Source organism: Myotis yumanensis, unplaced genomic scaffold (genome assembly GCF_028538775.1).
Source record: "Myotis yumanensis isolate MYYU_CA2020_CCGP unplaced genomic scaffold, mMyoYum1.0.hap1 SCAF_3, whole genome shotgun sequence".
Classification (NCBI taxonomy): Eukaryota; Metazoa; Chordata; class Mammalia; order Chiroptera; family Vespertilionidae; genus Myotis; species Myotis yumanensis.
In genome coordinates, this window is record NW_027223754.1 from 49,165,214 (window position 1) to 49,190,164 (window position 24,951).

Consider the following 24,951-nt stretch of genomic DNA (forward strand, 5'->3'; position numbering starts at 1 on the left):
GCAGCGACTGTGTCAAGCAGCAAGGATGGATGAAAAATCATACTGGTTCCCCGTTCGCTTCTGCGCGCTCCGAGAGTCGACAAGAGCTAGAGCGTTTCCTGCCTCCTGCGTTGGATCACAAGCCCCTGTTTTTCATTATTAGCTGCAGAAAACATAAATTGTATCTTACAATGGTACCCGTATGGTCGATCGGTCGGTGCGGGCCCTCTTTCAATTGCAGATTTCTGACTTCTTGTGTTCTCACTTGGGGACAACCACTTCTTCATATAGGATACTTTAAACTTTCTTACACTGCAAAGCTAAATTCCAGGTAGCTTTTCACTGTTCTCACATCTGGAATCCAGAGAAGATGCAGCATTAGTTATACTAACCACCTTGATCTTGGTTACACTTCTATCATTTCAAAAAAATAATTTTTTCTTAATTTTTCTTCTTTTATATTTAACATATCAATGGCATGAATAAAGGGAAGGTTTCATAGTAAGAACTTGAAAATCATCTTGTGTAAAATAATCAGTGAGAATTAGCATCTTCTTAATTTTCTAAAGCCGAACTTAAAAAAAATTTTATTTTATTATTTTTTATTGTAGTAAAAACACATCATAAAGTTTACCAGATTTTTTTAGTGCATAGTTCAGTGGTGTTAATATTACTTTCATTGTGAAATCATACCTCCAGAATTTTTTCATCTTGAAAATAAAATGAAACTCTAAATCCATGAAGCAACAACTCCTTTTTCCTCTTCCACAGACCCTAGTAACCACTATTCTACTTTCTTTTTTAAAAAATATATTTTATTGATTTTTTACAGAGAGGAAGGGAGAGGGACAGAGAGCTAGAAACATCAATGAGAGGAAACATCGATCAGCTGCCTCCTGCACAATCCCCACCGGGGATGTGCCCTCAACCAAGGCACATGCCCTCGACCGGAACTGAACCTGGGACCCTTGAGTCCGCAGGCCGACGCTCTATCCGCTGAGCCAAACCGGCCAGGGCTCTTTTTGTTTTTTATTAAGTTTATTGGGGTGGCATTGGTTAATAGGATCATACAGTTTTCAAATGTACATTTCTATGAAAAAGATCTATGTATCGCACTGTGTGCCCACCACCCAAAGTCAAATCATCTTCCATCACCATATATCAGGCCCCCTTCAACCCACACACTATTGTTTGTGTCCAAGAGTTTCAGTTTTATATCCCACATATGAGTGTAATCACATGGTTTTCAGCTTTTTCTGATTGACTTATTTCACTTAGCACAGTATTCTCAAGGTCTATCCATGTTGCAAATGGCAGTATTTCATCTTTCCTATTTTCTATGTTCTGACTTTAGATACCGCATTTTAGAGGAATCACGCAGTATTTGTCATTTTGTTTCTGGCTTATTTTGCTTAGCATAATGTTGTCAAGGTTTTTCTATGTTGTAGCATGTGATATGTGGATGAAAAGGGGACCACATGCTCTCCTGACTAGCTCAGGGAAGGCCTGTGTGGCAGCCTTGCAAACTCAGAGACCTAAAAGTAACCACAAACGATGGTCTGAAATGCAAACGTTTTAAATTAAAAAGCAGTTTATAGTTGGTAGTCATGTCTTAGGCCAGTATGTTCACCTATCAGAGGTCAATCTTTATCTTAACTGAGCCTATTGTCTTTTTGCATCTATGATAACATACTGGAATGCCAAAGTAATTTTTCCTTTTTCCGGACCCTTCAAAGCACAGGTACCGCTCCAGGAAGATCACAAATCTCCTTATAGTTATTAATTATTGACTGTTAACTATACTGCACCTACCTAAGTAAAGGAAGTATGTGTCTATCATTTTACTTTTTAAAAAATGTATATTTTTATTGATTTCAGGGAGGAAGGGAAAGGGAGAGAGATAGAAACATCAATAATGAGAGAGAATCACTGATCGGCTGCCCCCACCTGGGATCGTGCCTGCAACCCGGGCATGTGCCTTTGACTGGAATTGAACCCAGCACCCCTCAGTCCACAGGCAGACGCTCTATCCACTGAGCCAAACCAGCTAGAGCTCATTTTACTTTTTATCTAATCCTAGTGTTCCTCTCCCTTATCTCACTTTGCTTTTCCTGCCTCCCTAATCTATCACCAATGGATTTTAGGTAACCCACTTACCTCTCCTCTTTTGATTATAACCTATAAAACAAAGTGCAAAACTGTTATTCTTAGGAGCATTATCTTAACCCCTTGAGATTCCAGAAAGCAAAGGAAGAAGTTATAAGGGGAAGGGGCGGGCTTCTGGGGTTGGGGAAAGAGTAAAATGACAGACACACACTTCTTTTATCTAGGTGGATACAGGATAGTTAACAGTCAACAATGAACACAATAAAGGGATTTGTGGTCTCCATGGAGCGGCAGCCTTACTTTGAGGCTCCCCAAAAAAGGGAAATTACTTTGTTTTTGCAAAGGCATGTGAGTTAGGCATGTTATCCTAGATGCAAAAAGACAAGCAAAGCACTTACTGAAGGTGAAGATTAACCTTTGTTAGTGAAAAACACTGCTTTAGGACATGACTACTTACCATAAACTGCTTTTAGTTAAAAAAACAAACAAACACGTTTTAATTTCAGACCATCTGTTGGTAGTTACCTTAGGTCTCTGAGTTTGCAAGGCCACCATGCAGGCCTTCCCTGAGCTAGTCAGGTTAGCATGTGGCCCCTTTTCGCCCACATCTCTTAAAGCCATAAAGGATCAATCACTAGGCATTGTGCCTCTTTCTTGGTTGTATCCCTTCTCCTTAGAAGGGATAGCTCAATATGCTTCACTCCAGTGGACCCCTAGATATTTCACTGAGCTAGAAGATTCCTGGACTTTTGTTGGATTTATTCTCCATCCTTTGACTTACTGAGAAGGCAGAAGGAAGCTAGGTAGATAGGGGCGGGACCATGGAGGGGGGATGAGGGGGTGGGAGGAGAACAGAGAAACCCAACTAGGCGGAGTTTCCCAACTGGGTGGGAAAAGTAGGGCGCGCCTGGGAGATTTGAACTTGAAAATGTATGAATGTTTCTAAGGCAGGCCGCTTGCAGGTAACCAATCACAAGGCTGTGAGGCCTGTAACCAATCCCAACGATGTTAACTGAGGCAGAATTCTTTGAAAGAACCAACCAGAAACTAGCAAGCATGTATAGGAAAAAGCGCGCGCTCCTCTCTGGGCTTTCCCTACGGGTTAGGTCCCCGGCTCCTGTGGCTGGGAAGCTCCCCTGCGCCCAGGTGGCCTATGGCCATGTGGGCCTCCACACAGGGACAAACAGACTTTAATTCGCCTGGATGCTGAACTGCACCCGACTGCAACATGGACAGGAAGCTCTGGACACCGGCTGCTTGCGGAACCCCGGCTGCACCTCTCCCAGGACGGGCTTCGCTCAATAAACTTGGCTTCCACTAACCGTTTTTGTCCGAGAATCCGTTCTTCGGTTCGGGGAGACAACGAACTCGGACTCAAACCCCACATTTTGGTTTCAGTACTGATTTGGATAAGTCTAGAGTATTTGCTACTTTTTCTTCTAGTATTATTGTTCAAGTCCTCACATCCTTCCTTATATCCGGTCTGTTTGTTACATATATTGTTGAAATCCCCTCCTATTATTTACTGCTTTCTGTGTTAATGCCTCAGTTCTGTCGAAATTGACCTCATGTGTTTAGGAGCCTTGATGTTTGGTGTGGAAATATTTGTGATTGTTATCTTTCCCTGGTGAATTGAGCCTTTATCTGTATAAAATGCCTTTCTTACCTCTGGTAACCATTTCTTACCGGGAAGTCTATTGTCTGGTACTAGTGTAGCCGCCTCTGCTCTCACTGGGTTACCAGTTGCCTGGGAGGTTTTCTTCTATCCTTGCACTTTCAGCCGATATGTACCCTTAGATTTTAAGTGAGTTTCTTGACAGCAATAGAGATAGACCCTGTTTTATTCCTCCATTCAGCTAAACTGTGTGTTTTGATTGGGAAGTTTAATTCATTTACATTTAAAGTAATGACTGGTAGAGAAGGGCTTACTGTTTCCATTTCATTCACTGTCTTTTGTATGCACTGTGGTTTTTGTTCTTCGTTTCCGCTGTTACTGACTTCCTTTGTGTGTGTATGTGGGTGTGCAGGTAGTGACTGCTGTAACTGCCTTCTCATTTCCTTTTATGTATGTTCCATAGATACACTCTTTGTGGTTACTTCTGCAGTTCCATAAAAATAAAGTTTTCTACTTAAAAATATATTTAGATTCTATATTAAACTGATAACAGATAAACTGGAATCTTATACTCCTATAGAGCTCAAGCTCCCACTTTGTTATTGATGTCATAAATTATATCTATATATCTTACATCAACAGAGGTTATTTTTTGTTTTAGTCGTTTAACTCATTTAACTTTTGTACAATAACTAAGTCAATTTTTTGCACTATTTTTATTTTAATTTAGGTTACTATATTTGCCCATACGTTTACTTTTACCAGATAACCTTAATTTTTAGTGCAGTTTCATGTTGCTGTCTAACATCCTTTGCTCTCACCTTGAAGGACTCCCTCTTATGTTTGTTACAGAGCAGGTCTAGTGATAATGAACACCGTCATCTTTTGTTCTTTTTGTAAAGTGTTAATTTCTCCTTAGTTTTTTAAGGACACTTTTGCAAGATACAGTATTCTTGATAGACAGATTTTCCTTTCAGCACTCTGAATATACCATCCCCCTCCACTCTGCCCTGGAAGATTTTGGCTGAGAAATCTGCTGCCAATCATGTGCAAGCTCCTTTGTAGATGACAAGTCACATTTCTCTTGTTGCTTATGAGGCTGTCTCTTTTGTCTTTCTATACTTTGGTTATAATATATTTTAATGTGAGTCTCTTTGGATTTATTGTAGTTGGGATTTATTGAGCTTCTTGATTTGTATGCCCATTTCTTTCCTCAGATTGGGGAAGTTTTCAGCCATTATTTCTTCAAATAAACTCTCTGCCTCTTTCTTCTTGTGGGATTACAATAAAGCATATATTGGTCAACTTTATAACGTACCAGAAATTCCTTTGGTTGTCTTCACTCTTCTTCATTTTTTTTCTTTTGTTCCTCTAATTTGGAAAAAACTATTTTCAAATTTACTGATTTGATTTTGATTCACTGATTCAATCCATTGATTTATTCTTTCTTCTGACTGAGCAAGTTTGCTATTAAAAACCATCTACTGCATTTTTCTAGTTACTATGTGAAAGATCAGACAGAGGCTGAAAACCAGGAAAGGCTTTATTAGAGGAGAAGGACCTGCCGGGCTGTCTCGCAAGGGGAGGAGAGCAGCACGTGCAGGGGTGGGCACGCCTTTTGAGGGGCGGAATGGGAAGGGGTGGGGGCTTAGTGTCCTCGGTGCACACTGATTGGTGGCTTACTGCACTGTCCATACAGGACAAGGGCTTAGGGTATTTGGCAGGTGTGGATTGGTGGTCCAATGTATAGTCCATATAAGGTACCTGGTTAGTCACTCAGGTATTTCTGGGCTGCAGGTTACGTCATACTCCGCCCACCAGTTGGGGGAAGGGGGGATCTATCACTATGTTTTTCAGCTGCAGAATTTCTTGCAGTTACTTTTCTTGTGTTACCGGGAAACCCCTAGTTAGGCTTGAGCTGCCTGTCCTGTGTCCAATAACGAAGGCAGGGTTGAAAAACCTTAGGTGTTTATTGAGAAAGCTAGCCAATCAAGAAGACAGGGTGCTTACAAGCATCAAATCCTGCCTCCCAGCTAGGTGCAGGGGACAGGATTATATAGGGAAGGGGCTGGGGTGAGGAATGCAGCTATGTGCAGGCCTGGGCATCCACACACATCAGCTATTGCAATTAGTCATTAGGCAATGAGATGATGTTTTGACTGCTGGTGGGTCGGACTGCTGGATGCATGTTTATAGGTTCTGCTTACTGGATTCACAGCTGAGTAACCACCTCAATCGCTTTGCACAGGCCTTGAAAAGGAAACTTTAAGAAAAACTTAACCCCCTATTCACATATGTATCTTTATTCTAAGATTTAAAATAATATGATTACTTTTTAGATTAATTCAGGTGCTCTATTAGATTATAAGTCCCCCCTATCAGTGGCTTCTGTGTCTTTGTATATTATTTTCATTTTGTTCATGCATCATTTTCCTGATTTTGTTTGTGTTTATCGGGGTTCTCTTTTAGCTCATTAAGCATCATTACGATAGATCTTTTAAATTATTTGTAAGGTAGGCCATAGATTTGCATTTTCCTAGGGTTGGTTTCTGGATTTTCATTTTCCATTGATTTGGTCATCTTTCTTTCTTTCTTTCTTTCTTTCTTTCTTTCTTTCTTTCTTTCTTTCTTTCTTCCTCTCTCTCTCTCTCTCTCTCTCTCTCTCTCCCCCTTCCTTCCTTCCTTCCTTCCTTCTTCCCTCCCTCCCTCCCTCTTTCTTTCTTTCTTTCTTTCTTTCTTTCTTTCTTTCTTTCTTTCTTTCTCTCTCTCTCTCTCTCTCTCTCTCTCTCTCTCTCTCTCTCTCTCTCCCTCTCCCCCTTCCTTCCTTCCTTCCTTCCTTCCTTCCTTCCTTCCTTCCTTCTTCCCTCCCTCCCTCCCTCCCCCCCCTCCCTCCCTCTTTCTTTCTTCCTTCCTTCCTTCCTTCCTTCCTTCCTTCCTTCCTTCCTTCCTTCCTTCCTTCCTTCCTTCCTTCCTTTCTTTCTTTCTTTCTTTCTTTCTTTCTTTCTTTCTTTCTTTCTTTCTTTCTTTCTTTCTTTCCTTCCTCTTTCTTCTTTCATACCTGGAAGCCGGTCCATCCTTGCTGCTTGACACAGTTGCTGCAGGAAAGAAACATCTGCACAGCATGTTTCAAGGGACCTGGCGTATATGGCATACTGTTCTTAATATGTTTGCTCCCCTTAGCGCTATGTGTTTTAACCAAGGTCACCTCTCCGAGAAAGGTTGTTTCCCCAGGTGGGGATTTTTCCCTGCAGTTAGGGAGGGAATAAAACCTCTTAACTAAATGCCAGGCGGGTAGTTAATCACTTTAACTATGAACAATCACCCTTAAGCTACATAATCTTTACTCCCTGGAATGGAGATAAGAAACGCCCTAACCTTTGCAATAGAAATTGACAGGATTAAAATCAACTGGTATAAATACAGATGTAACAAGACAATAAACACCAGAACTTGACCAGAACTTCTCTGGAGATCCTGACCAGAACTTGGCTGGAGATCCTGGCTAGAGATCCTGCCTAGGCTGCTGATCAACTGAAGGCTGTCTCCGTGTCATTCCTTCTTCGCCGATTCCATCCACACCTTTGGGGACCCCTGGACCTGCTGGGGTTGGACCCCAACACATACATTTTACAGAAAGGAAGGGAGAGGGATACATTTAGAAAACTTTGATGAGAGAGTATCGTCAACTGGCTGCCTCCTGCACGCCCCCTTGTTTGGGGTCGAGCCCTCAAACAAGGTACATGCCCTTGACCAGAATTGTACCCGGAACCCTTCAGTCCGTGGGTGGATGCTCTATTCACTGAGCCAAACCGATTAGGGCCCTTTTTTTTATGCTTTGTTTTGTTTTTGTTGAGACTTCAGCATTGGAAAAAAGACTACCTTTCAGGTATTTATGGATTGTTTTTTTTTTAATTTTTATTTTATTTTATTGTTTAAGGTATTACAAATAGTAGTACATATGTCTCCTTTTTTTCCCCCATTGATCACCCTCTCCCACCCTCCCCTATCCCCCCGCCCCCACCCCCAGTGTCTTGCGTCTATTGGTTGTGCTTATATGCATGCATACAAGTCCTTCGGTTGATCTCTTACCCCGCCCCCCACAACCCTCCCCTGCCTTCCCACTGTAGTTTGACAGTCTGTTCTTAGTGCAGGGAAAGACCTCCATTGATCAGCCCAGGTACAGGTCTAGGACCTCTCAAATCTTTTCGGACTAGTATCTTCTCTGAGCATATGCATGTGCTTTTTTAGTTGGCTCAAATTACCTACACAATTTGTCAATGCTTCTCAGAAGTTCATTATGTCTTGCTCCACCTGCTGTCTGCTTGTGGAACTGCAGTCCTAACACTACAATCATGGAGTTTGTTTACCGGGACTTCAAACAATGCCTCTAGTCATGCCAGTGCTGGCAGCCTGGGGAGGCAGACAGCAGCTCTTCAGGAAGCCCCAGGACTAGCCAGGACATTGGACTCATGGGCCACTCTTTTTTTTTTTTTTTTTTTCCAGTTCTAAGAAAGGATACCCAGTGTGGGAAGTTTCCTTCTGGTTTTACCACACAGATAGTGGGAGGGGCAGAGTAAAATACACAAAAGTTTCCTACCCCTTTTGATGGAATCCTTTTTGGTTTTCCATTGGTCTGGGTAATGCAGTTTCTCAACTGGCTACTAGAGTTCTTGCAAAGGTAATCTAGTCATTATGTTGTTGCTAATTTGAGGCCTCTGTGACAGATAGAGGCCCTCAAGTTCCCTGATCCACCTTTCGCTTAGATCACTCTCTAAAGCTAAACTTATACGTGACTTGAATTCTTTGTTGTCATGATTTAATATCATTCACATAACATAGACTGTCCCAGTTCCACAGATCACTTATCTTACTAGGAATAGTTAAGTGGTTCTGCCTCACAAACCAGGAATATTACCCTTCTGTTTTAATTTAATCTCATATGTACTTGACATACATATGAGAAAACACTACTAGTAACTTACTCACTTTAAACACAAATCAAAACCAGATAAAGTATATTTTAGCAGTCTGGTACTGAGAAATCATTCTATATTTTTATTTCAATAAATTATATTAGGCTTAACCAGTTTGGCTCAGTGGATAGAGCATCAGCCTGTGGACTGAAAGGTCCCAGGTTCGATTCCGGTTAAGGGCATGTACCTTGGTTGGGGGCACATCCCCAGTGGGGGTGTGCAGGAGGCAGCTGATCGATGTTTCTCTCTCATTGATGTTTCTAACACTCTATTCCTCTCCCTTCCTCTCTGTAAAAAATCAATAAAATATATTTTAAAAAATCATATTGGGATAAATAAAACACTGTGCTATCACATATTGACAAATGTTGGAAAGTTGCTCAAATAATCATCAGAGATAAAATAATAAAATTTTATCAATAAATAAATTTTGGTAACAGAATTTATGGGATATCTTTTTTTAAATTTATTTTTCAACTCTCCTATAAATTTGAGATTATTTCCAAAAAAAAGTGTCTTATAAAGAAAGATAGCAATGTGGTTAACATAAAACCCAAACAAAATCTTCATTTAAAAATATTGAAATCAATCTCTTTAGCTGACATAACTTTTTCCATACTTATCTCCCTTTTTATATCCCTATGTTCCTGATATACCAACATTGTTTAATAAATATAACTAAATAGCCTCGTCTAGGACTCTTCTGAACAAAATAATGATCTAAGCACATTTATTGAAAGGACAAGAGGTGTGACAACGTAGCTGGATCTAGAGGATATTATGCTAAGTGAAATAAGTCAGCTAGAGAAAGACAAATGGCATATGATTTTATATGTAGAACCTAAAGAACAAAATAAAACAAAAGCAGGTTTATAGATATGAGAAGGGATTGAGGTTTGACTGATAGGAGGGGGGTTAGGGGACGGGGAGAAAAAGTAAAGAGATTAAGAAGTACAAATTGGTAGTCACAAAATAGTCACGTGTATGCAAAGTACAGCATAGGAAATATAATCAATAATATTGTAATAACTATGTATGGTGCCAGGTGGGTACAAGAATTATTGGGGTATCACTTTGAAAATTATATAATTGTCTAACCACTTACACTGTACACCTGAAACTAATATAATATTGAAAGTCAACTGTAATTTAAAAATAAAACAAAAAGTAATAGTGAGCCCTAGTTGGTTTGAATAGAGCATCGGCCTGTGGAATGAAGGATCCCAGGTTCAATTCTGGTCAAGGGCACATGCCCGATTGTGGGCTCGATCCCCAGTAGGGAGCATGCAGGAGGCAGCCGATCAATGATTCTCTCTCATCATTGATGTTTCTATCTCTCTCTCTCTCTGAAATCAATAAAAATATCCTACATAATAAAAGGCTGTGGGGAGCTGATATAGGGTTAAGCCTCAGACTGACCTGTGGGCAAAGTCACAAACAATTCCCAGCTTAGAGGGCACAGTCTTCTTAGCATAATTAGGTTTGACCTTATGATGCTCCCTAGATCTTACTCCGGAAGCTAATGGGCTGAGGGAAGTGCAACAAGAACAAAAACAAGTGAAACTTACAAGAACTGTGTAACTATGGAAACCACTACTTTGTTTACCGCTCACTATAAAATAAAGGCTCAGCTTGCCTTGGGATCTTTCTCTGTGGCCTCAGCCAGGCACAGAGGAAGATCCACGGAGACTAAGGAAAGCTAGAGAGTTCTGAACGCTGTCTCTGTGTAAAACATCCTTCGCCGACTCCTTCCATACCTTTGAGAACCCCTGGACCGCTGGGGCTAGCCCCCAGCAAAAGGCTAATATGCAGAACCACTGGTGGCTATAATGCACACTGACCATCGGGGGAAGATGCTCAATGTAGGAGCTGCCCCCTGGTAGTCAGTGTGTTGCCACAGGGGGAGCACTGCTCAGCCAGAAGCTTGCCTCACAGCTGGCGAGCGCCTCTCCTGCCTCCATGGCAGCGCTAAGGACCCCTAGGGTCATGGACTGCAAGAGGGTGCAGGCTGGGCTGAGGGGAACCCCCCCTCCAAGTGCACGAATGTCATGCACTGGGCCTCTAGTATTTAAAATAATAATAATAATAAATGGTGAATGAATAAAAGGAAAGTTGGTAAACATACTTGATCTCTCAAGTTATGAAGCTCCACACGGATGAATAAAAATTTGATATCACTTTTGCCCTAACTGGTTTGGCTCAGTGGATAGAGCGTTGGCCTGCAGACTGAAGGGTCCCAGGTTCGATTCCAGTCAAGGGCATGTACCTTGGTTGTGGGCACATCCCCAGTAGTGGGTGTGCAGGAGGCAGCTGATCAATGTTTCTCTCTCATTGATGTTTCTAACTCTTTATCCTTCTCCCTTCCTTTCTGTAAAAAATCAATAAAATATATTTTAAAAAATTTGATATCACTTTCGATGTATGATCAATAAGTAGTTTGACTCCTCTAGAATGCTTCCCAACTACATTATGATATCAAATAAATTTATCAGAAATGTGCTTCTTATAACCAAACTGGCAGAATTCAAAGCAGAACCTAGTAAGCATAACTTGACTTACCCACAGTTCAAATTAAACTCTTGGTAGAGTTTAACAACAAAACATTCTAGGAGCTTAAGAAGTGAGAACACAAAATAATTTTAAAATAGTATCGATTCTTTTGTAAATTTAACTTTTACATTGCAAATTTATTGTTGATACATGTACTGTAATGATCTGCAACACGTAAGTACTCTTATTGAATTATAATAATTATACTTAGTTCTGTAATTTGCGAACCCTAGTGATATCTTTATTTGTATGATTTACATTTCTGTGTTTGTTGTGACCTTTTAATAAAAGGTATAAATTTTTAATTACATTATTTTAAGTAGTCTTTTGGTGGCTTGCCTTATTCCCTTGGAAATGTTTTCCAGAATGATTCTTTATTGTGTGACATTGAAAATGTCTGTAAAGAGCTGTGAGGATTTTTTGAATTTTATTCCTCCCAGGTAGCTTTCTTTTCCTGCCCTGATATCCATAATATTTTTTCTTCATCTTTGAGATTTAGTATATTACCACAATATATTTTGATTTGATTTGACTTTATTAAATTTTCCTGAAACATGATGATACATGTGACTCTACAGATTCAACCTTCATTCCTTATCATTTTGAATGGTTTTCTGTGCCACTTTTTTTGCTCTCTAAGCTGAGGATGTTAGCTACCCATGTGTTTGATTTCTATTGACTGTCCTTTTCTTATAACCTTCATTATTTTATTGCCCATTTGTATTTTTTTAAATATATTTTATTGATTTTTCAAGAGAGGAAGGGAGAGGGACAGAGAGCCAGAAACATCGATGAGAGAGAAACATCGATCAGCTGCCTTCTGCACACTCCCCACTGGGGATGTGCCCGCAACCAAGGTACATGCCCTTGACTGGAATCGAACCTGGGACCCTTGAGTCCTCAGGTTGAGGCTCTATCCACTGAGCCAAACCGGTCAGGGGCCCCATTTGTATTTTTTATTGGTCCTCTGCATTCTGTGCAGATTTCGCAAACTCAACTCATTTTCATTTTTCCTTTGGGTAAATTCTATGCATTGTTATGTGTAATAAGCATTTTCAATATTTTCACTCACAGTGCTTATAATAATAATTCTGATTTTTCATTCCATGTTTATTTTAGACCCACAAAGAAAAAGAAAAACAAACACAAAACAGATTCCTCACATAATAGATTATTGTTACCTGATGTGTTTGCAACAATTTTCATTTCAGTGTAACACATCTCACTTCTGTCAAGATGGCAGTATAAGTAAACATGGTACTCACCTCCCCCCACAACCACATCAAAGTTACAACTAAACTACAGAACAGCCATCATTCAGAACCACCTCTTATCAAGCTGAATGGAAGTCTTGCAAGGAGGGACTTGAAAAAAAAGCTATATTGAGAGACTGGTAGAAGAGGCAGAGATGTGGAATGGGCAGATACAAATCAAGAGGGATATCTCAGCTGCGGAGGTCCTCCCTGAGGAGTGAGGGGTCCTAACCCAACAGCAGGCCCCACAGCCCAGGGTTCCAGTGCCAGGAAGAGAACAGCAGTGATTAAGGCTGAGGGAGAAGGAAGTCAGCTAGAGTTTGAGGCAGAAACCATGCATGGACTAACTTGGACTGTACTCTATGAGCTCCAACTGGGGGGCAGCAGCTTGAAAGGCACCATAGACATGAGGGGAGGAATTGAATTATCCAGCATTAGGGTAATAGCTTACAGGGGGGATGTGGGGGGGGAGGTTGTGGGGGGAGAGACACTTTATTCCAGACAGAGTGCTGGCAGAGGCCATTACTCCTTTGATGAGCCCTCCCCTGACAGAGACGGCAGGTAGGCAGCATTTCTGAGACTCCATCAACCTGACTCACACTGTTTGCCCAGCCCTGTTGATTCCCACAACTTACGGGCCCACTCAAGCTGCTTCCAGTCACTTTTCCATATGGTCTGTCTTGGCTCATGCTTCAGATTTTCCTAAACCTTCTCAACAAGCAGCATCTGGCCTCAGGAACCCTGTACCTCTCACTAAGTGGCCCCAGGCCTGGCACTAGCAGCAGCCAGCCCTAGTTCACAGCTTGGCTTTGTTGGGGCACCTCTAAGCCCAGCAAAAGTAGCAGCATCTATATGTTGCTTTGTAGCTCATGTGAGATGGCCTTAGGCAGAATACAAGTGGTGGTTGACCTTGGCCTGCACCTCCTGGGAGGCCCCCGAGCCCGGTGGACAGCTTCAGTTCATGGCAAAGTACCATGACCCAAACACCTCCATGTGCAGCACACTCAAGGAGTAGGTCGGTGGGCACTAGAGCCCTGTTGAAGTAAGCCCTGATCCACGAAGTGGGCCCCTGCACAACTGATCCTCCATGGTGGTCAAGGTAAGTGGTCATAGCCCGGGGTGGGGGTTGGGGGGAATCTCTCCCATGGATGTGCCAACAACAATCAAGTTCAACTGTAAGAGGAGGGTGTACACAGCCTACCCCAGGGGTGCACTTCAAGTGCCCAGCTTTGGTGATTGGGGAAGCTGTGCCACTGAACCCTACAGGACACCTACTATATAAGGCCACTATACCAAGCCTGGGAGACATAGCAATTCTATCTAGAAACAAACACAGGGAGGCTGCTAAAATGAGCAGACAAAGAAACATGTTTCAAATGAAAGAAGATAACAAAATCCCAGAAAAAGAACCAAACAAAATGGAGATAAGCACCCTAGCTGTCTTGGCTCAGTGGATAGAGCATCAGCCTGTGAACCGAAGGGACCCAGGTTCAATTCCGGTCAAGGACATATGCTTGGGTTGCGGGCTCGATTCCCAGTAGGGGGTGTGCAGGAGGCAGTCGATCAATGATTGTTTTTCATCATTAATGTTTCTATCTCTCTCTCCCTATCTCTCTGAAATCAATAAAAATATGTTTTAAAAAAAGGTCATTGTGGGGCCATACCCTGCAGACAGTGAAAAAAAAAAAGGAGACAAGCAATCTACTAGATGTAGAGTTGCAGAATTCAAAACACTGGTTATAAGGATACTTAATTATCCTAAGTGAGAAACTCAATGGCATAAAAAATGACCAGTCAGAAATAAAGGTTACACTAAATGAAATGAAGAATAATTTATGAGGGTTTCAACAGTAGAGTAGATGAAGCTGCGAATCAAATCAACAATTTGGAATAAACGGAAGCAAAAACACCTAATCAGAACAGCAAATAAAGAATCCACAAAAATGAAGATAGTGTTAAGGAGTCTTTGGGACAACTTCAAGCATACCAACATTCACATTATGGGAGTGCTGGGATGAAAAGAAAGAGACCAAGAAATGAAAAACCTATTTGAAAAAATAATGACAGAAAATTTCTCTAATTTGGGGAAGGTGATAGACATACAAATCCAGGAAGCTCAGAGGCCCAAGCCAGATGAACCCAGAAAGGCCCACACCAAGATACATCATAATTAAAATGCAAAAGGTTAAAGACAGAGAGAATCTTAAAAGCAATCTTACCTACAAGGGAGCTCCCATAAGACTGTCAGCTGATTTCTCAACAGGAGAAAATCCTGCTGCAGGCCAGAAGCAGTGGCAAGAAATATTCAAAGTGATGAAAAGCAAGGCCCATTGCCAAGATTACTCTACCCAGCAATGTTATTATTGAGAATCCAAGGACAGAAAAAGAGCTTCCTAAACAAGAAAAAGCTAATGGAGTTCATCACCACCAAACCAGTATTATATGAAATTCTAATGGGTCTTCTTTCAGAAGAAGAAAAAGAAAAGATAAAAAATATGAACAATAAGATGGCAATAAATACATATCTATCAATAATTGAATCTAAAAAACAAAATAAACAGACAAGCAGAACAGAAACAGGCTCATAGATACAGGGAACATTTGTACAGTTGCCAGATGAGGGGGGAGTTGGGGAAATGGGTGAAAAAAGTGAAGGGATTAAGAAGAAAAATTAGTTGTTAAAGAATAGTCATAGAGATGTAAAGTACAGTATAGGGAATATAGTCAATAATATAGTCTAATAATTATTTATGGTGTCAGATTGGTGGTGATTTATTGGGATGATCATTTAGTAAGTTCTAATCATGGGGTGTACACCTGTAACTAATAATGTATGTCAACTCTAATTAAAAATTTGATAAAAATAGCCGAAACCGGTTTGGCTCAGTGGATAGAGCGTCGGCCTGCGGACTAGGGGGTCCCGGGTTCGATTCCGGTCAGGGGCGTGTACCTGGGTTGCGGGCGCATCCCCAGTGGGAGATGTGCAGGAGGCGGCTGATCGATGTTTCTCTCTCATCGATGTTTCTAACTCTCTATCCTTCTCCCTTCCTCTCTGTAAAAAATCAATAAAATATATTAAATTTAAAAAAAAAAAAAATTTGATAAAAATAATAAATATGCCGAAACCGGTTTGGCTCAGTGGATAGAGCATCGGTCTGTGGACTGAAAGGTCCCAGGTTCGATTCCGGTCAAGGGCATGTACCTGGTTTGTGGGCACATCCCCAGTAGGAGATGTGCAGGAGGCAGCTGATCGATGTTTCTCATTGATGTTTCTAACTCTCTATCTCTCTCCCTTCCTCTCTGTAAAAAAATCAATAAAATAAAATAAATAAAATAAATGAAAAAATAAAAAAATAAATAATCTTTTCTTCAGATCTCCTTAGTTCATTCTATATTTTTAATGTGCTCATTAAAATATAAAATAAAAGTGGCCTTAAATATGGGATGTGCAAAAGTAGGTTTATAGTTTTGAGTATGTGAAACACAGAGTGTATTCTTGTATTATTATTTATTAATTTTTATATTATTTATTCGTATTACAGCTATTGTGGATGAAAACGGGGCCACAGACTAAATCTGACATGCTCAGGGGAGGCCTGCATGGTGGTCCTTACAATCTCAGAGAACTAAGATAACCACATAGGATGGTCTGAATTGAAAACTACTAAAGATAAGAGAGTCATGGTGAATAGTTAGTCCTAGGACAGTATCTTCCCTGACAAAGGTCAATCTTTACCTTGACTGAACCTGTTTGTTGTCTTTTTGCATCTATGATAACATACCTTTGGGATATCAGGGTAATTTTCTTTTTCCAGACCCCATCAGGGCACAATTTCCCACCAGAGCAGGAGACCACAGAGACCTTCATTGCTATTGTTATAAAGTTAAATGTTAACTATCCTAGACTTACTTACGTAACAGAAATGCATGTCTACTCATTCTACATTTTATCCAATCCAAGAGACTTCCCCCTTTGCTTCCTCCTACCTTCCTAATCTATCATCAGTGGATTTCATGCAACCCCTTTGGGCTTCCTCCTTTGACTGTAATGTATAGAAAAAGGTCAAACCTGCAATACTCCAGAGCATGTTCTCAGCCCAATGAGATTTTGCTTCCTGGCAATTGTTGTCAGTTGGTCCAAATAAACTCATAAAAATTCTTACAGGTTTGGATGTTTCTAACACTGTAAACCTATTTTTGCCCACCCAGAATATAATATTATTTGATGTGTCTGTTTTTAATTTTCATAATAATATCATGTTATAAACTACCATCTATTTTCTACTTTTTCACAATGCATACTCTTTTCTTTTTTCCTTTCTTTAGAACATTTAGCTATGTATCCATTTTACTAGTAACGGACATTTATATTTATTTATTTATTTATTTTTTAAAATATATTTTTATTGATTTTTTACAGAGAGAAAGGGAGAGAGATAGAGAGTCAGAAACATTGATGAGAGAGAAACATCAACCAGCTGCCTCCTGCTCACCTCCCACTGGGGATGTGCCCGCAACCAAGGCACATGCCCTTGACCGGAATCGAACCTGGGACCTTTCAGTCCACAGACCGACGCTCTCTCCACTGAGCCAAACCGGTCTTGGCGCGGACATTTATTTTTTATTTTATTTTTTAAAAAATGTATTTCTTTATTAATTTCAGAGAGAAACAGAGAGAGAGAGATAGAAACATCAATGATGAGAGAGAATCATTGATAGGCTGCCTTCTGCACACCCCCTACTGGGGATCGAGCCCGCAACATAGGCATGTGCCCTTGGCAGGAATTGAACCTGGGACCCTTCAGTCCACAGGCCAACGCTCTATTAACTGAGCCAAGCTGGCCAGGGCAGTAACGGACATTTAGATTACAACAAATATATTCCACCACAAACATTATTATAAAATTTTCTTTTTTTTTTCTCATTAAACTTTGTTATTTTAATGGTTCTCAAAATTCTGTGACAGATTTTTGGTCATGTTGTTTCCATTAAAAAGTACTGATTTTAAAAACTAATAACCAAAAAACTGCCACACACACAAAAGAACCAAATGATCCACAAAACATTCTCCTTTCCTTCTGAAGGTTTTACGATGCATTGTAATCATTAACCAGTCTTTTACTATTGAACTCAAATGGCCATTGAGACAAACAGTTCTGAGACGTTCTTCCACCACTGATTGAGACTGGGGTGGCAGGTGTTGGAAATAATATTCATTTAGCCTTCTGAGCTTTCTGGGCAGACTTGGTGACTTTTTTTTTTTAAATATATTGATTGATTTTTTTACAGAGAGGAAGGGAGAGGGATAGAGAGCTAGAAACATCGATGAGAGAGAAACATCAATCAGCTGCCTCCTGCACACCTCCCACTGGGGATGTGCCCGCAACCAAGGTACATGCCCTTGACTGGAATCGAACCTGGACACTTTATCCACTTGAGACAAACCAGTTGGGGCAGACTTGGTGACTTTGCCAGCTCCATCTGCCTTCTTGTCCACTGCTTTGATGACACTCATAGCAACTGTCTGTCTCATGTCACGAACAGCGAAACGGCCCAGAGGAGGGTAGTCAGAGAAGCTCTCAACATTCATGGGCTTGCCAGGAATCATATCAGCGATGGCAGCATCACCAGATTTCAAAAACTTGGGGCCATCTTCCAGCTTTTTCCATCTTCTCCTTCAGCTCAGCAAATTTGCAAGCAATGTGAGCTGTGTGACAATCCAGCATAGGAGCATCTCCAGCACTGATCTGGCCTGGGTGGTTCAGGATAATCACCTGAGCTGTGAAGCCAGCTGCTTCCATTGGTGGGTCATTTTTGCTGTCACCAGCCACATTGCCACGGCGAACATCTTTGACAGACACGTTCTTGACGTTGAAGCCCACATTGTCCCCAGGAAGAGCTTCACTCAAAGCTTCCTGGTGCATTTCAACAGACTTTACTTCAGTTGTAACATTGACTGGAGCAAAGGTGACCACCATGCTGGGCTTGAGAACACCAGTTTCCACTCGGCCCACAGGGATAGTACCAATACCACCAATTCTGGAGACATCCTGGAGGGGCAGACGCAGGGGCTTGTCAGTTGGACGAGTTGGTGGCAGATTGCAATCCAGAGTTTCAAGCAGCGTGGTTCCACTGGCATTGCCATCTTTACGGGTGATCTTCCATCCCTTGAACCAAGGCATGTTAGCACTTGGCTCCAGCATGTTGTCACCATTCCAACCAGAAATTGGCACAAATGCTACTGTGTCAGAGTTGTAGCCGATTTTCTTAATGTAGGTGCTGACTTCTTTAACAATTTCCTTGTATCTTTTCTGGCTGTAGGGTGGCTCAGTGGAATCCATTTTGTTAACACCAACCATCAGCTGTTTCACACCTGGCTGATATGATTCCTGGCAAGAAGGCCAGAAGGGCGTGCTCATGGGTCTGCCCATTCTTGGAGATGCCTGCTTCAAATTCACCAACACCAGCAGCAACAATCAGGACAGCACAGGCAGCCCGAGATGTGCCCGTAATCATGTTTTTGATGAAGTCTCTGTGCCCTGGGGCATCAATGATGGTCACATAATACTTGCTGGTCTCAAATTTCCACAGGGAGATGTCAATGGTGATACCGTGCTCCCGTTCAGCATGCAGTTTATCCAAGATCCAGGTATCCTTGAAGGAGCCCTTCTCAAATTTCTCGATGGTTCTCTTGTCATGCCCCCACATTTGTCGATCAGATGGCCAGTAGTGGTGGACTTGCTGGAATCTACGTGTCCAATGATGACGATGTTGATGTGAGTCTTTTCCTTTCCTATCTTGGGTTTGAGTTACTGGTGGTTTTCACGACACCTGTGTTCTGGCGGCAAACCCTTTGCGAAAAAGGAAAATTTTTGTTCTTTATGAAACTTATTCACTATGGAACTTGTGAAAAAAATATTTGTAGTATAAATCAAGTGATGGAATTGGAACCCTATAATAAACACATTTTGTTCCACTGAATAATACCAGATTATTTCCCTTAATATATGTAACAGTTCCAATGCTTACCAGCAGTGGATAATAGTACCATTCCTCTAATACCATCACCAACGTGTGCATTATCCAACATAGAAAGTTTTACGAACCGATAGCTTTGAGGCACCATATTGTTTTAACTCACATTTATCAATGTATTAGTAATGATACAATTTTTATGTATAGCATTTAGTTATTTTATATTTCTCATCTATTCCTACTTATCACCTCTGCCCATTTCTATAATGTATTTCATTTATTCTCTTGTGATATGCCATCTGAATTTTTTGTCTAATTTTCTATAGGTTTGTCTGCCTTTTTACTTATTCATTTATAGTATTCAAAATATGGATTTAAAAATATTTTTATAAATAAAATTAATTTTATAGTTAAATATTTGCTACATGTAAGACAAATGTATTGATATCTATCTATATATCTATATCGATATATGGATATCGATATAGATATATTATTATGGGGCTTATTTGGGGATTCATAAAACAATATAAGCTCTTTTTTGATGACATCCTAGCTTTCTGTGCCTCATTAATGACAAACAACATTATCTATGACAACAACAATAACAAAGAATGAGACCATTTAAAGTCTAAAGAAACCTTCAAACTGTATTGCTCATTCATGTATAATCATAAATTGGGTGATTTAATAACCCACCATATATATGTGTTGTAGCTATACAAAGTTTCCCAGTGGACCATTATTTCACACAGTAGTGCAAAGTTACTGCTCAAGGTACTATGAACTACACATTAAAGAGAGTTTCTATAAAGATTAGGATTAATTTGGGAACAATAAGGCTTTAAATCTTGCTTGGAACCCTGAAACCACTGGAGCACACTAAAAATATAGTTTCCTAGTCATTGGTGTTCAAATACATAAATTATGAAGGTTTATGTAAACAGAATAATATACATGGAATAGATTTTCTATATCCAAGGTAAGGTACTTGTTTGTGTTTGGACTTTATATTTTTATTAAAACTCCTACCTTAATATATTGGTGTATGAAAGCATTTTTAAAAAATATATATTTTATTGATTTTTTACAGAGAGGAGAAGGATAGAGAGTTAGAAACATCAATGAGAGAGAAACATCGATTCAGCTGCTTCCTGCACACTCCCCACTGGGGATGTGCCTACAACCAAGGTGCATGCCCTTGACCAGAATCAAACCTGGGACCTTTCAGTCCGCAGGCTGACGCTCTATCCACTGAGCCAAACCGGTCAGGGCATGAAAGCATTTTTGAAGTAACAAACTTTTATTTAGATATTGAATTTATAAATAAAAATTATTTTTAACCAAAAGAACTTTATTGCATACTCTGTTGATGTTCTTCCTGTCACCGGCCACCCCCCCACCCACTTTTTGTCAGAAGGTTTAGGACATCTACCACCCTTTGTTGAGTGAGTATAAAATCCTGAAATCTGATTATTCTTTAATATTGATATCTAATAAATCATAAGGAAGTTAATACTCTATGTGAAGATTTTCTTAAGACATATAAAGGCATTTAAATTCTAATCTTTGCTTTTCTTTGTTTAGCAACTCATTCTTTGAAATACTATTATTTTTGTATAACTCTGGAAATTGGGTGATTTAAGAACCCACCATTCATGCTGTTTATCATTGATGTGATACTTGCAGACATTCTTAGTTTCTGCTTCTCTTAAGACCTGTCTAAAATCATTTGAAATGTATACTTTGATACTCTGCCTTTTTTATAGTGTTTTACACATGCTAAATACATTTTGATAGTTATAGTTTAGATTTGTTTGATGCTGTGATCATTCACTAAATTTAATTCTGTAAATATTCCTTGCATCTACTAAATGATAAGAACTGAATTAATTTTGCTGAAGATACAAAGTTGAATAAGGCAGTCACTACTAATTAGTATACAGTCTATTAACCAAAGTAGATAACTAAATATTAACTGTGGATAAAGTATATATGACAGGTACCAACCAAGGCAAAAAAGTCATGTTTAGTTGAGCATGGATCGATTAAACATATTTACATGTCTTCATAATAGAAAATTTAAGGAGACTCTCTACTTGTAGTCAGAAACATGGAAGAAATAATCTAAAAGTAGGCTGAACACCATAAAAATTGACAAACCACAATATTTGATATTATTAATCAACAGCTAACATGATGACAAGTTAAAATGTGGCAAAAATAAAAGTTTTTATTTCAAGCCTTCTGGGAAATGCATTCTATCATATCAATGTAAGACTACATATTTTTTGTCATTGAAAAAGTTAATATATTCACATTTAATAAGGATTTTGATAACACTATGGTAATATAAACAGCAAATTGCTAATTGAATTGCCTAAAGAATATGCAAAAGTAAAAGAAATTACATTGTACTGTAAAATCCAGAGGTAATATCTGTTTTTAAAAACAGAATGGCTTAAGTAAAAGTGTTATGAAAATAAAAAGTGCCTCAGGCATAGACAATGTAATATATCAATATGAAATAGTGTTGTAGGTAATGAAATCTAGACACTGAACTCATTCTACACCATATCATTGATGATATGATTAGTGGTAGCAGATCCATAAAGATAAAACCTTTACTATTAAATTTACATTCAGTGAATCCATTTTTAATATTTCCTTGTTTATTTTGTTGTAAATAACCAAAAAGGAAACACATTAGTTATAATCTATCTGACACCTCAAACTCTAGCAGTACAGATATGAAGTTCTTTGTTTTGCTTTTAGTAATATATTTCATAGGTTAAAGAAATACTCAATTACATAATTTAATTTTATTTACATAACTATATCTATATCTGTACTTACACATATAGATATAGATAGTCTTTGTAAGGAGAAAAAGGTTAATTTAGTTGTTACTGAAGCTAGCTATTCCTTTCACATGAGAATGTTGTGTTGACCTATAACAAATTTGAGTGAATTTAGCTCTGTACTATAGCATATAACTTAATGCTTTTTGGAGAACATATACCTGCTTTCTCTCATATACACATATAAACACTCAAAGTATATTTTTAAATACATTCAATTTAATAATTAGAAGACTTAAATGAAATGATAAAACCAGAGAGGACTTGAGTCTGAATCGACAGAAGATACCTCTCTATATATGTGTACCAAATAGTGGAAAGTAAAAATGAACGTAGTTAAAAATGAAGAGTATCTACCTCCCATCATATAATAGCAATTTTGAACAAAAATATATAGTTCCATCAGTTACAGCATCAATTCTTACTGACTTATGATATATGAGAGAAAGAAAACAATTTTATTTTTCATGTTTATTCAACAAATGATATACTCCTTAGGGAAATATTAATGTGCTAAAATAGTTCATCTAGTGAAGTGTGATTGAGAAGGATAATTGTCCTATCAAAGCAGAAAGAATAACTGGAGCAAAGAAAGAGAATCAGGAAACAAAAGGTGTATTTGACTATTATAATAGGATGATGTGTTCCCATACGTAGACATCAATATTTACACGGTAGCAAGGCCTACGACCAGCTCAATCATAAAAATACACACCAGAGATTCCTATCCTTAACAAGGCATCTCAATGGATTGTTATCTGATTCAATCACATAACGTTGTAAACAATTACAAGATGATAAAGCAAGAGATGTGATTAAGGTCAAACTACAACATATTCATAAAAGAAAAATACTCTGTGAAATTGTCTTACCCTTCTTATTAGTGTAATAATAAGTTGCCTAGTTGATATACTTTCTCATTTAATCTAGTCAACAAATTCTCTGCAGGCTCATTCTAATTCAATAAGGTTGTAGTTTTTAAGATTTGAGGGGGAACAGACTCAATTCTCAAGACAAAGTCCTGAGACTTGATGTATTTTGTTGTAAATAACTAAAAAGGAAACACATTCAGTTTAATCTATCTGACACCTCAAACTCTAGTAGTACAGATATGAAATTCTTTGTTTTGCTTTTAGTAGTAATATATTTCATAGGTTAAAGAAATACTCAATTACATAATTTAATTTTATTTACATAACAACAAAAATCATCAACTTTTGTTGTTGTTGTTATTATTAATCCTTACCTGAGGATATGTCTCCATTTATTTTTTTTTTAAAGAGAGTTTAAGGGAGAGGGAGAGAGAGACAGAGATAGAGACAGAGAGAGCGAGCAAAAAACCCCAAAAAACCCCATCAAAGTGAGAGAGACACATCGATTGGTTGCCTCTAGACCAGTGGTTCTCAACCTTCCTAATGCCGTGACCCTGTAATACAGTTCCTCATGTTGTGGTGACCCCCAACCATAAAAGTATTTTTGTTACTACTTCATAACTGTAATTTTGCTACTGTTATGAATCATAATGTAAATATCTGATATGCAGGATGTATTTTCATTGTTACAAACTGAACATAATTAGCATAGTGATTAATCACAAAAACAATATGCAGTTATATATGTGTTTTCTGATGGTCTTAGGCGACCCCTGTGAAAGGGTCATTCGACCCCCCAGGGGGTCGTGACCCACAGGTTGAGAAGCACTGCTCTATACCGACCCCCAGAACAGGGCCCGATTGAGCAGGAAACTAAGACAGAAAAAAGTTAGGTAAATAGGGGCGGGACCTTGGGAGGAGGAGGTGAAACCAGGAACCCAGCTGGGCGGCGTTACTAAGGCAACCCAACTGGGGTGGGAAGGAAGGGTGAGCGGCAGAGGCGTGAACTTTAAAATGTATGGATATTGCTAAGACAGACGGCGTGCATCACCAATCACAAGGCAGTGAGGCACGCATATATACAAAAAAGTGCGCTGCTCCCTTTCCTCTTCCCCTGGCTCAGCATCCCTTGGATACCGGTGGTCCTGTGGGGGGAGCACATCCCTGCAGCCACGTGGCGTAAGGCCATGTGGGCCTCCACGCTGGGACTAATGGACTTCAATTAGCTTGGATGCTGAACTCCTCCCGGCTGTAACGTGGAAAGGAAGCTCCGGACACTGGCCTGCTCCTGGGACCCCAGCTGCTCCTTTTCCAGGACTGGCTTCTCCCCGTAAACTTTGGTTCCATTAATCATTTTCGCAAGACAAGAACTTGGACTCAAAACACCCACATTTTTTATCTCTGAACTGAGGTATGTGCCCTTGACTGGAATCAAACCCAAGACCCTTCTGTCTGTGGCCGGATGCTCTATCCAATGAACAAAACTGTGTAGCAGTGGTTCTCAACCTGTGGGTCGCGACCCCTGAAAATACATCCTGCATATCAGATATTTACATTACTATTCATAACAGTAGCAAAATTACAGTTATGAAGTAGCAAGGAAAATAATTTTATGGTTGGGGGTCACCACAACATGAGGAACTGTATTAAAGGGTCGCGGCATTAGGAAGGTTGAGAACCACTGGTAGGGCAAGGTTGTAGTTCTTTTATGTTATGGAAAATCACAATGCCCAATGAGAAGTGTGACTCTCTAATTTAAGGTCCCAT

The 24,951-nt window shown here is 39.6% G+C and overlaps 1 pseudogene; it reads right to left on the minus strand.

Annotated features, from left to right (window-relative positions):
* Positions 1 to 286: 286 nt before the first annotated feature.
* On the minus strand, positions 287 to 24,538 carry LOC139006135 (elongation factor 1-alpha 1-like; annotated as a pseudogene).
* Between the last annotated feature and the right edge of the window lie 413 nt (positions 24,539 to 24,951).